General features: G+C 36.1%; 1 protein-coding gene across 4 annotated transcripts in view; it reads left to right on the forward strand.

Annotated features, from left to right (window-relative positions):
* Positions 1 to 13,510, forward strand: part of LOC134533631 (CCR4-NOT transcription complex subunit 6-like) — a 515,868-nt gene that overhangs the window by 386,610 nt on the left and 115,748 nt on the right. The window lies entirely within an intron of this gene.

Below are 13,510 nucleotides of genomic sequence, written 5' to 3' on the forward strand. Positions count from 1 at the left end.
TTTTATTTTTACTTTTGGTTATTTTCCATTATATCATATAGATATATAATGTAAGTTGATTAACAAAAAACATATACAACATGGATTTAAGATCTCATTAATAAAAAAAAGGGCTGGCCCTTATTAGGCAATTCACACAATTTAAATAAAGTTTGTGACAATAAACATTTTAAAGAGTCGTAGTGTGCTTCTGGATTTCTGATCTGAGAAACGTCGTGGTTGGATGCTAGTCCGGAAAGGTTTCAAAAACTGAAGGGCTGGCAGTTTGAAGGATGCTGGGCGAAGTGAACAGCTGACGGGATGTCAGGGGGCCTTAGTCATCCGGCCTGTGGAGACTGATCTGGTCCTTGGAAAGTGCCCGGTGCTTGTACCCTGGTACTTGGTCCCTGGTCCGGCACTTAGACCCTGTCTGTGAACAGATCCGAAACACATAGGTTCAGAACTGACTCACAGACAGTAAAGTGAAATAGGCAGAAAATGCCTTCTAGTCACGATGATGGTCGGGGAGTGATTGTAGTAAAAACTCACCAAACAGGGTGATGTCTTCCAGGATCTGCCCGATTGTTGAGTACACGAACGCACCGCGGATGATTCATGATTTAAAAATTTAATTCTTTACAATGACTTATACATGACTACTTTTACGAGCTAGATCTATACGGACTGACTAACGCCTAAACACTACCCTTGTAGGAATCATCCCTTGTTTAGTTTGATCACATCTTAAAAGAAAAGAACGGAGAGGCGTCCCGATGATGTAGATACGATGCAGTCCGTCCCGAATCGCGGCACGCAGTAAGTTAGGGGCGGCCGAGACTCGTAATTAAAAAAACGACGTTAAAGAAAGAAAAGGGGGGGGGGGGGCTTTCTGCTTTAGAACCAAAAGGTTCTGAAGATTACCGAGGTGCTTGTCGAGAAAGGCAGACTTCGATATCTCGAAGTTGGTGGTACTGCCCAATGTCAGCGCAACTTACTGAGGTGTGGCTGAAGCGAGTAGATGTCGTCTCGCACGAGGCAGCCGCTAGTGGCATTGACTGAGCCAGCAATGTGGTGGCCTGGGAAGGAACTACAGGAACTGGTTACTGCGGGAGACGCCAGAGTGCAGGCGTTCTGCGGGCGTTCAAACTCCCAGGGGAAGTGATTAGCAAAACTACCACCAGGTGGCATAAGCATGTACATTTGGGACTAGTGTGGTGGCCTTGGGGACAGGCCGACCCTGGCCGGGTTAGTGGCCGGTCAAAGCCCCAGGGCAGAGTTCCCAGGAAAACTTGGAGAGGTGGGGGTGTGTGGGGTCTGCTGATGACAGTGGGAAAGACGGTCTACAGGACCCGGAGGCATGACTATACTTTGGCGAAGATGATTCGCGATCATGTCAAGAAGTGCTCGCGTCAGGCGAGGTCTTGGAAGTGGCCTGCTCTAAGGGCTTGTAAGTCATAGCAGTTCTCGTCACGGATCGGAGGCGAATTGCAGGAAACGTCCGTGCTCCGTGCGCCGAGGCAGAGATGAAACGATGCTGAGTCTGACTGGCAAACGACTTGGAAAAAATCAGATCTAGGGCTGGGAAAAATTGGGGAGACAAATCTACAAAGGTTGAATGGGAGTGTACAGGAGGAGGAACAAGTTTAAGTTCTTGCAGCAGAGGAATGACTGGTCATATTTAATTAATTTAAAAAAAAAATTTAATTTAAATTTGTGCCAAAAATACTAGTTGGCGGCACACCGCATCACCGTCCTCATTGCTCGGCTCTTCACACCCGAAAACTCTCACTTATCACTCGCTATTGCTCACCAAGGGGTCACTGTACTACTGCATCGCTGCGAGGATTCCCTGATATCATTACCAGCCTTTCCCTCACCACAGGTCAACCTGGCGTTTCATGACTCTGGTTTGGTAGCATCCAGCAGTGTCGCGTCATTAAAGCCCCTGGCTGAACACTGGAAGCTGCGAGAGGTATGCCACGTCACGTGACGGGGCTGTGGGAGTCTGGTGAGTCCTCCAGGGCTCCAGGGGGACACAGGAGGGTGCTGGAGCGGATAGGGGGGGGGGGGGTGTGAGGTTGGTTTTTAGAGAGCAACCCCACTAATTGAGTATCCTTTGAAGGATTTCTCAGCATCTGTTGCATTCTGTTAATAGTTACACAATTATTTGAAAACTGTTACTCTTGGAATTTAAATAAAAGAGTTTCACTGAACCTTTCAATTTATTCTTCTTATGGCGAGAAACTTAAAAAATTCTTTACAAAATAGTTTCTGCAGAAAAGACTCACTTTCGCCAATCGTTATTCACATTTCTGTGTCTTCACGAAATAATCCCCTTAGTGACTCCGTCATCTAGGTACGCACACTGGAAAATACATCTCAGTGGATGAGCAGTGGATGGCATACGCCGCATGTTTGGGGCCTAGAAATTCTAATTAACACTTTGAAGGCTACCGACGTAATATTACGTCATTGTGTGTTTTGGTAAAAATGCGAATGACGCAATATTACTGCGCAACATTTGCCGTGTATTTTTACCGTGCGTAACGTATATTTATGGCATCTGGTTGTTCTAGCGGCATCATCTGTCCATTTAGTTCACTTTATATACATCAGGTAGCAGCATTTGCTTACTATTTTATCGCGGCTTCGAGTTTAGTTTGGAAGTGCGGCGCCCGATAGCGCAGCTTGCACCATTCCTTACTGTGCTGGACACCACACGGAATTACATTTGCGGAGTATTTTTTGGCGCCTTAGAAATATAGTATATGCTAATGGAATACATCAATGTTTCGTAAAATGAATACCCAAGACAGTGAAGACAATTATTCGTCATCTGATGGACTCGGAGATAATTCCGATTGTGATCCTGACTTTGTATTATCTACAAATGAAGGTAAATATTTCATGCTTTTATTTAGCCGCGATTTATTTATGAATAACGTAATTTTCTGCTACAAAATGGTAAGAAAAAAACCTCTCATTTCCATATATTTATTATTACAGTATTTCCCTTCTATGATTATTTGATATGACAGCTTCCAGGTAGCATTCAAAAACATGCTAGCACAATTTTCAATGTGGCAGACGTATTTGATTTTTACAACAAAGGAAATATTTTTTTGGTAAAACTACAAAATATAGTAATTATTTATGCGAAGTTATATTTATTTTTACACTCCTTGAGTGATTCACATACTGCTTTATCATGTTTTCAATGTGGTAATGTTTATATTTTACGATAAAGAAAAAATAATTGACTATAAAATCATGGAATTATTTATTCCAACAATAGAAAAAATTATATTTATACTACTGGGGTCCCTCATTCACACACCATTCATATTCAATCCAATTCTCAATGTGGTAGGTATGTCTTTTCTACAAAATAATAAATAAATATTGATAAAATTACAAATTATTTGGATTATTTATTTACTATCCATTGTTATATTTATTTACACATAATTTTAGTACCTTATTTACATACTATTCTGTACAATATTTAGCATAGACCTACTGAATTCATAAATAAAATGAAACTTGCTGTTATATATTTTTTTATATTTATATCTGTGTACCATACTTGATTTTTTTTTTCATTTATAGATGAATCTGATTCAGAAGAATCAGAAGAAGACATTTCTGAAGAGGTATTGCCAGGACCCAGTCATCATAATGAACCAAGTCCAGCCCGGAAGAGAGTCCGGACAAACAGAGCAGATACTGTTCAACAATGGACAACTGATGATCTCATTGACGTCCCAGATATTGAAGTTTTTGGAGGCATAGGAAGACCTAATCCAGGTATTCTTTTAGATGATACTTGCGAAGAAATAGATTTCTTCAAGTACTTTTTTGACGACAGTGTAATAAAAAATATGAAGGAACAAACTAATTTATTTGCACGTAGAAGATTGGCCAAACTTAGAGCGGAAAACAAACTGTCTCCAAAATCGCGTTTTCAAAACTGGACAACTGTCACACTCTTAGAAATAAAAATTTTTCTTGCCATACTTTTGCACATGTCGGTGAGTTCAAGGCCAAGCTTGAGAAATCATTGGACCACAAATTTGGTAATGCAATGCTCATTTTGCCCCAACGTAATGCAGAGAGATCGATTTCTGCTCATCTTGTCAATGTTTCACATAAACGATAATGCTACAGCAAAAGGAAAGGATGATCCTGAGTTTGACCCCCTTCACAAAGTTAGGCCATTGTTAGATGCACTCCTTGAAAAATTTCAAAGCAGTTTCACTCCTGGAGAAGCAATCACAGTTGATGAAGGGATATGCCCTTTCAGAGGCAAAGTAGGATTTAGGGTGTACATGCCTCAAAAACCGAACAAGTATGGCATCAAAATTTTCATGGTGGCTGATAGTAAATCAGGTTACATTTGCAATTTTGAAGTGTACACTGGTAGAATTGAAGGGAAAGACAACAGTGCTTCAGGGATTGTCAAACGCCTACTCAAAGAGCTTACTGGTGTTGGGCATACAGTTTACCTGGATCGGTTCTTTACAAGTATACAGCTTGCCGACGACTTAGCTGAAGCTAAGACTGGTTTAGTAGGAACAATCATGAAGTCAAGAAAACAAATTCCTGCAGTGATGAAAGAGAAGCGGTTGCGGAAGGGGGAGTCTATTCACAGTCGCAGAGGAAATACACTTGTTCAAAGATGGCATGATAAGCGAGATGTTTGGATGATAAGCACGAGACACAAGCCTACCATGGTGCCACTGACAAACAAACGAGGACAGTGTGTACAAAAACCCTCAGTAGTGATAGACTACAATCACCATAAAACTGGAGTTGATTTAGTAGATCAACGTATGTCATATGGTTCATTTGACCATCGATCAGTCAAGTGGTGGCGAAAGTTGACAATACATTTTATTATGATGGTTGTGGTAAACAGTTGTGTCCTGTTCCGGAAAATAAAAGGAAAAAAATATCACAACCACTGACTTCATATCGAAAGTTTGCAACCATCTTGTACAAAGTGAAGAAGTAAGCACTTCAGCAGTTGGAGGAGGCAAACTTGCAAGACTAAGACAGAGGCATTTTCCAGAACTGGTACACCGCAAGGAAGGTCAGAAGAAAGCACAACGGAGGTGTCATGTGTGTTCAAGCAAAGGAAAAACACACAGTGGAACATCAACAAGAAGAGACACACAGTACCAATGTTCAGACTGTGATGTTGGCTTGTGCATCACACCTTGCTTCAAAATTTACCACACTAAAGTTCGATATGACTTGTAAATAACGTTTTACACACATAATTAGTAAGAGAATTCATTGTCTTCAGACTTAGAATTGAATTATGCATTTTCATGGATAACTCTACATCAGTGTTTTTGTGATTTATTGCATTCAAAATGTTTTTTTGACAAATATTTTTCGATTTTATATAAAAATTATATATAAAAATATTGATTATATTTTTATTTTAGTATGAAGAGGAAGTTTAGCTCTAGAAATTGTTATTACAGTAGAATATCAAGAGGAAAGGACATAAAGTACCTACCAATGGTCAGAGTATGATGTTGATTTGTGAATTGGATCTTGTGAAAAATGTACAGAACCCAAGTTCTACATGACTTGTAAACAATTATGTACATATCATACTTAGTAGAAGTTGTGCTATTATGATTATAACTAAATTTTGCAAATATATATTATTTTACATCATTTTCTTGTAATTTGTTGCCTTCAAATGAGGTTTTAAAGGAAATTTTGGATTTTACTTCATTAAAAATTCAACATTTATAATAAAATATACACAGATTTTATAAACTATGTAATTTTATTTCTTTTTATTTCACTGTATAGAGGAATATTAGATCTAAAAAATGATATATGCACATAAAATATAACTAAAACAATAAAATTTAAATAACATTATTAAAAGTAACAAAAATGTTTAATTATGCTACGTCCATTGGGTCAGAACCATTGATTAAGAGCAAGCCTTCAAAGTGTTAAACTTCCCAAAGAAAAAAGACGAAAAATTGGTTGAAACTTAATTTGGCACTGCCCCGACACCCAGACGTAACCTTGTCCACCCTTGCAATCTTATTATATATTAGTGAGTCGCCACTCCTCGCATGTGGAGTCCTTCAAGCACAGTACTTCGAGCACATCACTCAGCTTACAGCTGGGGACTTCCCCAAGTGCTTTCCTGCTCAGCGGCCTTCCCTCAGTTGTGTCACGTGTCTCTGGCTTTAACGCCTGTTTCCCTATTGCACAGGATGCTATGTAGCAGCAAGTCTTTCTTTCTTTCACCAGACCCATTGCCCCACGATTATCACACTATGAATCACATAAGTAATCAATTTTGTATTTTGAAATTTACTATTTAAAGAAAATAAACTATTACAATCCACACTTACATAAACAGTAACCTAGCCAGCCAAGTGAATGCCAGTTAAATTATAGTAAAGAGGTTTTTCTAAATAAACTAATTAAATATCAAAATGGAATTAAAAGAATTTTACCAATTATAAAATATAAATACAAAACTAGGTCACGGTGTCCTTGAACTTACATAACCATCTAATCCCTTCTGAATGACAAAATGTAATATTTTTTTCTTTAACAAATACTTATAATAGCTGGGGAGAACAGGGTCTTTCTACATTACAAGCAGTCTCCTAATATTACAATAAGCTTGTTACGTTGTATGTTTTTGCCCGGCTAAGCACATAGAGAAACGTAACAAAACAAAACAAAACAAACAATGTTCCTGAGGAATTTTTCATTACGATGGTTCTGCGTTATTTGGAAATAAAAGAGTTTATTAAATTATCTTAGTTTATTTCTTTAAAAAAAATGTTTTTTCTCATTGTTACATGGCCTCAATACACAATTTTACAAATGAATTTAGTTAGAAAAACTTCGTTACTTGCACAGTTTTTGTCTTTTCTTATACGAATTTTAACAATGTCTTTGAATTTTGATATGATGAGGTCCAAATACATACCACAGCACCATACATCTTGCCGTTGATGGTCGAGGAGTCTTGTCATTCGCCAAAGAAAAAAAAAACTTAGTAATGTCCCTTGGTTAATTACCTAACTCAAGGTACCGTCGATCGCGGACCGTAATCTCACGAAGTCGGGCCGATGCCGACGCCTAGGGCCTAAATTTCTAGTTTCTAGTCCGAAAAACAATGAACTTAAGTTAAAAAATACGACCTGGCCCCAGCCCCTAGGCGTTAAATTATCTCTTAGTAATTCTCCATTTGTCTTGCTACTTGCCGACGACGCGACCGAGTTCGGCGACGATCGAGCAACAAGTGACTTGGTCGACGAGATTACCTTCCCTTGTAAAGGTGAAAACAAGGGAGGCAACCCCGTGGGCCAACTGACCAATCAGCGCACATAATTCCAAAACATGACCATATAAGGAATTTCGGCCGAGCGCATCACACCACGCCAGGACTCGCCCTGATTGGCTGGCTAGTGGTAGCCTCCAGAGACCCTTCCAGACGGTCGCTACAGCTGTGCGTACAACGTGACGCGTAAATCCCCAACACACATTTACAAAGTGAAAAATAGCTTTCTGGCGCCAGAGTGTCGCGCCTGTCCGCTCTTCCTTCTGTACCTTCCAGACTATTCTCAAAATATTATACTAGCAATATCCAATAGAATATAAAATTACCCAAAAAATTCAAATACAATGTTAAAAATTTAGTAAACAAAGTTGAAATTCATACCATATTAGAAACTTTTGTTTAAAAATGATGTCCTGTAAAATTATAATCTATACTGCTTTAAACAAAACAATTACTGACATTAATTATCAAATGACAACATTATTTATTATGGACTGGAATTAACCCTCAAATTAATAATTAAGTATCTTAAGGAAATAAGTATTTTAAGGCTTTCCATGAAATTCAACCAAAGTAATTAATAACAATTCTTAACAACTCTGAACTATCCTTATCTACATATTAAATAATTACTATCTTTCATATCAAAATTATTATTAATCAACATTCTTATGACCCAAAAAAAAAAAATGTATATAACAAATCCTCACTGTGCAATGCTACAAGCTATGCCATACTATATACATACTTCACAACTCGGAAAAAAAATTTTTTTAGTCTGTATAACTTAAATGTTAAAAAAAAAAAATTCAAATTTCTACGGATGAGCTCCGACACATATTTTACGTTATAAATACATGGTTCGCTCCAACACATATCTTACATTATAAATACATGGTTCGTACCTTCTCGTGCAATCAAAAATTAATGACTTTTTAAGGATACCTTTACTTCATTACCCTCACCACTATCATGAGGTAGAAGTTGTATCACAACTTCCCTCAAAAAAATAGCAATAGTTAATGCAAAAAGGAAACATTATTTTATTGGTTAGTTCAATTCTTACATATACACCTCTGTTGTTCATAATTATCTCTGGAATACATATCTAACCCAATCTAGTATCTAATCAAAATTTTAAGCCCTAACATTTAATTTGATATCATGTGTACATTTACTTTATAAGTTCATAGAAAAACTTTAAAACACACATTTTCATTTAAAAGGTTATATACAAAATACAAAAAAAAAAGTTTTTTTTTATGTATAAAACCTAATCACATGGCCCAAAATTTGCAAATTGTACTGCGCTTGTGGAACCAAAAAAAAAATTAAGACTCTAGCATTCATCCATTACTTGCATGCTACCAGTCTTCATTAAGGCTGCTGGTTACGGTGGGCTAAATAGTGGGAAACATCTGTACAGCTGTTTATCTTTTTTGGGAGAATGAATAAAGTTAAAGCTATAAACATTATGGAAGTAAGTAATATAATGTCATATAATTGTCTGCGACTTTTTATATTTTTAAAATTATTTAAAATTTCTCAATAAAAAAATATGGAAAAAAGCCATTTTTAACATTATTTTCTTGATTGCAGTGAACGAATGCAGCATAAATACCACAAAAAGCTATGTCTTAGACTCACACCTTACCATGTTCTATAGTAATTTGCAACTTGAACATTACTTGAATAATAATCAGCCTGTAAAACTAGTAATCAAAATTAAATAATTTAAATATTTTCTCTCATGAAAACAGGACATCTATTTGTGGAGATATGTTGCTTATATCCCCAACGCCTTGACTGAATGCTCTGTTATTCTCACGTGTTTACAATTATTGATATCTATCTTCATCTCTCAATCTACAGATATAATAATAAAACAAATAATATTAGCTAGAAAATCAGAGTTCATCAAATTTTATTTAATGTTAAAAAATTTGTAAGTATTAATTAATTATACCTTTTCTGCAAATTTTATAATCTAATTTTATAACAATTACAAACATAACGGAGCAGACATGCGAGAAATAAGAAAGTGGTGACTCACGTTTCCTGAAACCGATACGGATTATCGGCAATGGCCTTGTTTCCTTTTCTTTATTTTTTCATTGCAAAATTATATTTAAAAATTTTGTGTTTTGAGGATACTTTTATCGAAGCGTGTTATGAACCAGGGCGAGAAAACCCGCGAACTAGCGACATCATCTGGCACGATTCCCACATGCAAAGGTCTGGGGATGGAACCCACCGGGGTTCGAACCCGGATCGCCGTGGTGGGATACTAGGGTCTTTGTCAGTTGATCTCCGCGGCTCCTGCTGTTATTGAACATTGCGAATAAGTTATACAATAAAAGTAATGAAAACAGCTTTTTTTCTCTCTAAATTCCTCCTTCAATATGTTAGTAAGAAAGCCTTTCAGGAAAAAATCATTAAACTCAAGAGAACTCAAATTCCAGAAATAAAAACACACTTCCGTCCCTTTAAACTGTTACTTTCGCAATTGAAAACATCAAATTTTACATATCACTTGAGAGTTAATTTTTGTAAGCAAAATGTTTCTTGGAACACAACCTTAACATTCCTAATATCAGCGAATTTGTATGAATCTGGAATACTGTTTTCACTTGGTTTTTTTTTTTTTTTTTTTTTTTTATGCTTGATTTTAAATATTGGGATGCACAAGAAATTTTTTTTAAACGTTTTGTGTTTTTTGAAAAATAAATTTATTTTTGAAATTATATTAATTACATTAAAGTGGTGCAAAATACAAGTATTAAGCTGTGGTTTACTCTATATTAATTTACAGCTCCTCACAAGTATCTCTTCTATGGCCCTCTGGGCTTCTTGTTGGGCTGTTATTATGTACAAGGGATCCTTAATATCCATCTTGGCAAATCTTTTTGAAAACTGAGGGTTTACTATTTCCTGCAGCAGACATTCCTTGTTGAATCGGAAACAAACATAATTATAAATTCGCTTAGGTATGTTGTATGTGTGTAACATAAACTTTACTTGTATTTTTATTTTAACACTGCAAGTTCTCTGTATATGTTAAGCTATTGATAAGAAGACTTATTTGAGTCGAAAATGTGTGTGTGTACCAAAATAGCTTACGAAAAAACTACCAGTAATGCAATGTATATGTTGTAAATGGATATCAGTAGTATAAAACCATACTGTGAAAGATGTGTTACAAAAAAGAAGAACCGTAGAGGCATAGAAATGTAGACTTTATTATCACCGCTGTATGAACTACACATTTTACTGCTCTACTCAATAATTGTATGTAAAATAATAAGAAAAATACCTGCACAAATATGCTTCCATTTTTTCGCACCAGAAAGCGTCGTCTTTTTCGATAATTTCATAAAGTCTTCCAGTGGGAAGTGTAAAGAACAAAGTAACAATATTTTCTTCCCGTAATGTGCATCTGCCCAAGCACTTGATAAAATTAGTTTGAATCACGTCTCAGTAGCAGGTTTCCGTTAATTATTGCGCAGTAAGTCATCTGAAATCAGTACATGATATGTTTTATGCCACAAATATTGTACAAAATGAATCTAAAAGTTCATTTTCAATAAGTGGTCATTGTATTTAGCAATACTAAAGAGCTAAAAGGAACACATTTAAAGCTGAATATGATAACCTGTCCATTATCGATAGCTTCTTTTGGACTTTGGTACATCTGCTGAAAGAGGGCACTTAATTTCCATAATGGCATCGTCACGCACCAAACCATCTTCAACAGAATTTTATATGACTTCTGAATGACTTAATCGTAAAACAGAAATTACATTATCAAAGTTAAAAAAGTATATATAATTGTATATTTCAAATGTACCTGGAGTTGCACCAAGAGAAGGATATTCAGAATCTATTAATAAGCCACACTCTATTGCCACTATTCCATGATATTCGGCCATTTTACACTTGGCTACAGGTTTGTTGGCAATACCATACTGTGTACCTTTCATCCTGAAGTTTCCATACAATATGGAATGAACTAAGTTTCTACAAGATGTTGTAGCCCTCATTTTACAAACCCTGCCGAAATGGGAAGCAGTTAGTAACTTCCTCCTCTCTGTATTCCACAAGTAGTGACATCTGTATTGCAACAAAGTTGTTCTCTGTAGCTCATTTCGCTCTTCTTCGGTCCGCATGAGACTAGCAACGAAACTTCTTTTCTTTTCCTCATGCTCTGATGCTGTAATCGTAATCTCTGGTTGATCTTCCTTTACCTGTACCAAACCATAGTGCTCATCTGCAGTATAAAGTATTTTTTCGCTTTCATTTGTATCTTGGTATTGTGCAACCGTTGATGTTTCCTTCTTTGTCTTGCTCGTTGTTGCTGGTCGATGAATTTTTTGTGTACATTCCTAGAACAAAAAAAATGTACATGTAATTGTAAACATTTTCCCTTATTAACTCCGTTATATTTTGTACACTGATAATATGTTTGAAATATAGCTGACCCTGCCAAAATATTTTTGTGATGTAGGTAATTATTTTTATAAATAATTGCATATTGGCTTCAAAAGTTTAGTAAAGACACTTTCATAATATTGCACATACCCCATAAACAATTTGGCAGTGTGGATGTCAATGAAACACTTAATGGCTGCCCCTAAATATTTCCTTTAGTGCTGAGTATATATTTTTTGATATATCACCCACAATACAGCTTTCATTACAACACGAGCCTGTATTATTTTGGCCTGGCATGTGCGAGAGCGTAGCTGCTGCCTTGTCATTAGCATTGCTCCTGAAAGTAAAATATAACTTTCATGTTATATTTTTATACAAAGATTTTTTGTTAAATTTTGTGAATGAAGCGTATAATGGTTGGGTGTTTGTATTGTTCAAATATATATACATATACACTATATGTCTGTATTCTCTGCCATGATTTCAACCCACTGGCTCATGATGCAGACATTTTGTGGACATGGTTACGTTATCGAATTAAAATTCATATTACTGTCCATGTTTAAGGCCATGAACGGGAGCTTTTAAAATACTGATGCAAATTATTCAAGTACTTCGTACCGAAATGCATTGAAGAACTCAAGACAGTGCGTATGCACTGCAATGGCGATGTAAAAAATAGTTATTTAATTAGTAACTTGCCGCCCATGGCAAAAATCCTTTAAAAATAAAAAGCAAAATGTTTCTCTTAAAAAAATTATTTCGGGAAGAACTGTAACACTTACTATCAAGGTCTTACAATAAACATCACTTTTCAACTGTTTTTACACTTTAAGAATATATATATATATATATATATATATATATATATATATATAATAGAGAGAGAGGGGGGGGGTATATCTAATTGGATACTTTTCTATTGCTTTAGTTAACCTTTTTTTCATGTAAACGGATGATACAGCATTTATTATGCAATCATTTCATCCCCTTATTATTTATTAAATAAAGCACTATCCACTCATAAGCAACTCTTATTGTAAACAAGAAGTAAGAACCTAAGCAAGCCATGGGTTGTTTCAGATACGTACAGCTGTTTAGCAAAATTTTCAGGCAGTCCAAGCTGTCTAATGCATGCTGCATTCGCTTAGGGCCTTGAATCGTGTATACCAAAATAACTTATTCACTTACTCATTCACTCTCTTCATACCCTTACTTAAATTACATATGATAATTAATACAAAATGCGTGTTTTGAAATTAAATCCTGTAAGATTTTTATTACTGAACTAGCTGTTGCTTTCTTTTCTTCCACCAAGGACGAGAGATTTTCTTTTTTGACGCTCTTCTGATACATGGTCTTACACGTAGACTTATTTTTTTCTTTTGAGAATCGCCAACTTTTTTCTGCGACATTGCACATGAAAAAAACGTAATGTTATGTTCAACTAGCCCATAATGTCTGCGCTACACCTTCGGAAAGCAGTTTGAGAGAGGAACCGGTTATCGGCAACACAATCTTCGCGCCTATTGTGTCTCACATTTGTTGCCCTTGGACTCGCAGTGGAAGAAGAGTCTAACGATCAGGCAGGGAAATAGACAAATATTGAGCTAGATGGGCGCGTTGCCTTTGTTGTCATGGGAAGCCTTAAGGAGTTTTTAAGGTTTCTTGGTAAAATTTAAGGACTTTTTAGGGCCCTTATTTAATTAAAGACAAATTGAGGACTTTTTAAAGTTATTAAGTAGGCATATGAACCCTGAAACT

Source organism: Bacillus rossius, chromosome 7 (assembly GCF_032445375.1).
Source record: "Bacillus rossius redtenbacheri isolate Brsri chromosome 7, Brsri_v3, whole genome shotgun sequence".
NCBI lineage: Eukaryota > Metazoa > Arthropoda > Insecta > Phasmatodea > Bacillidae > Bacillus > Bacillus rossius.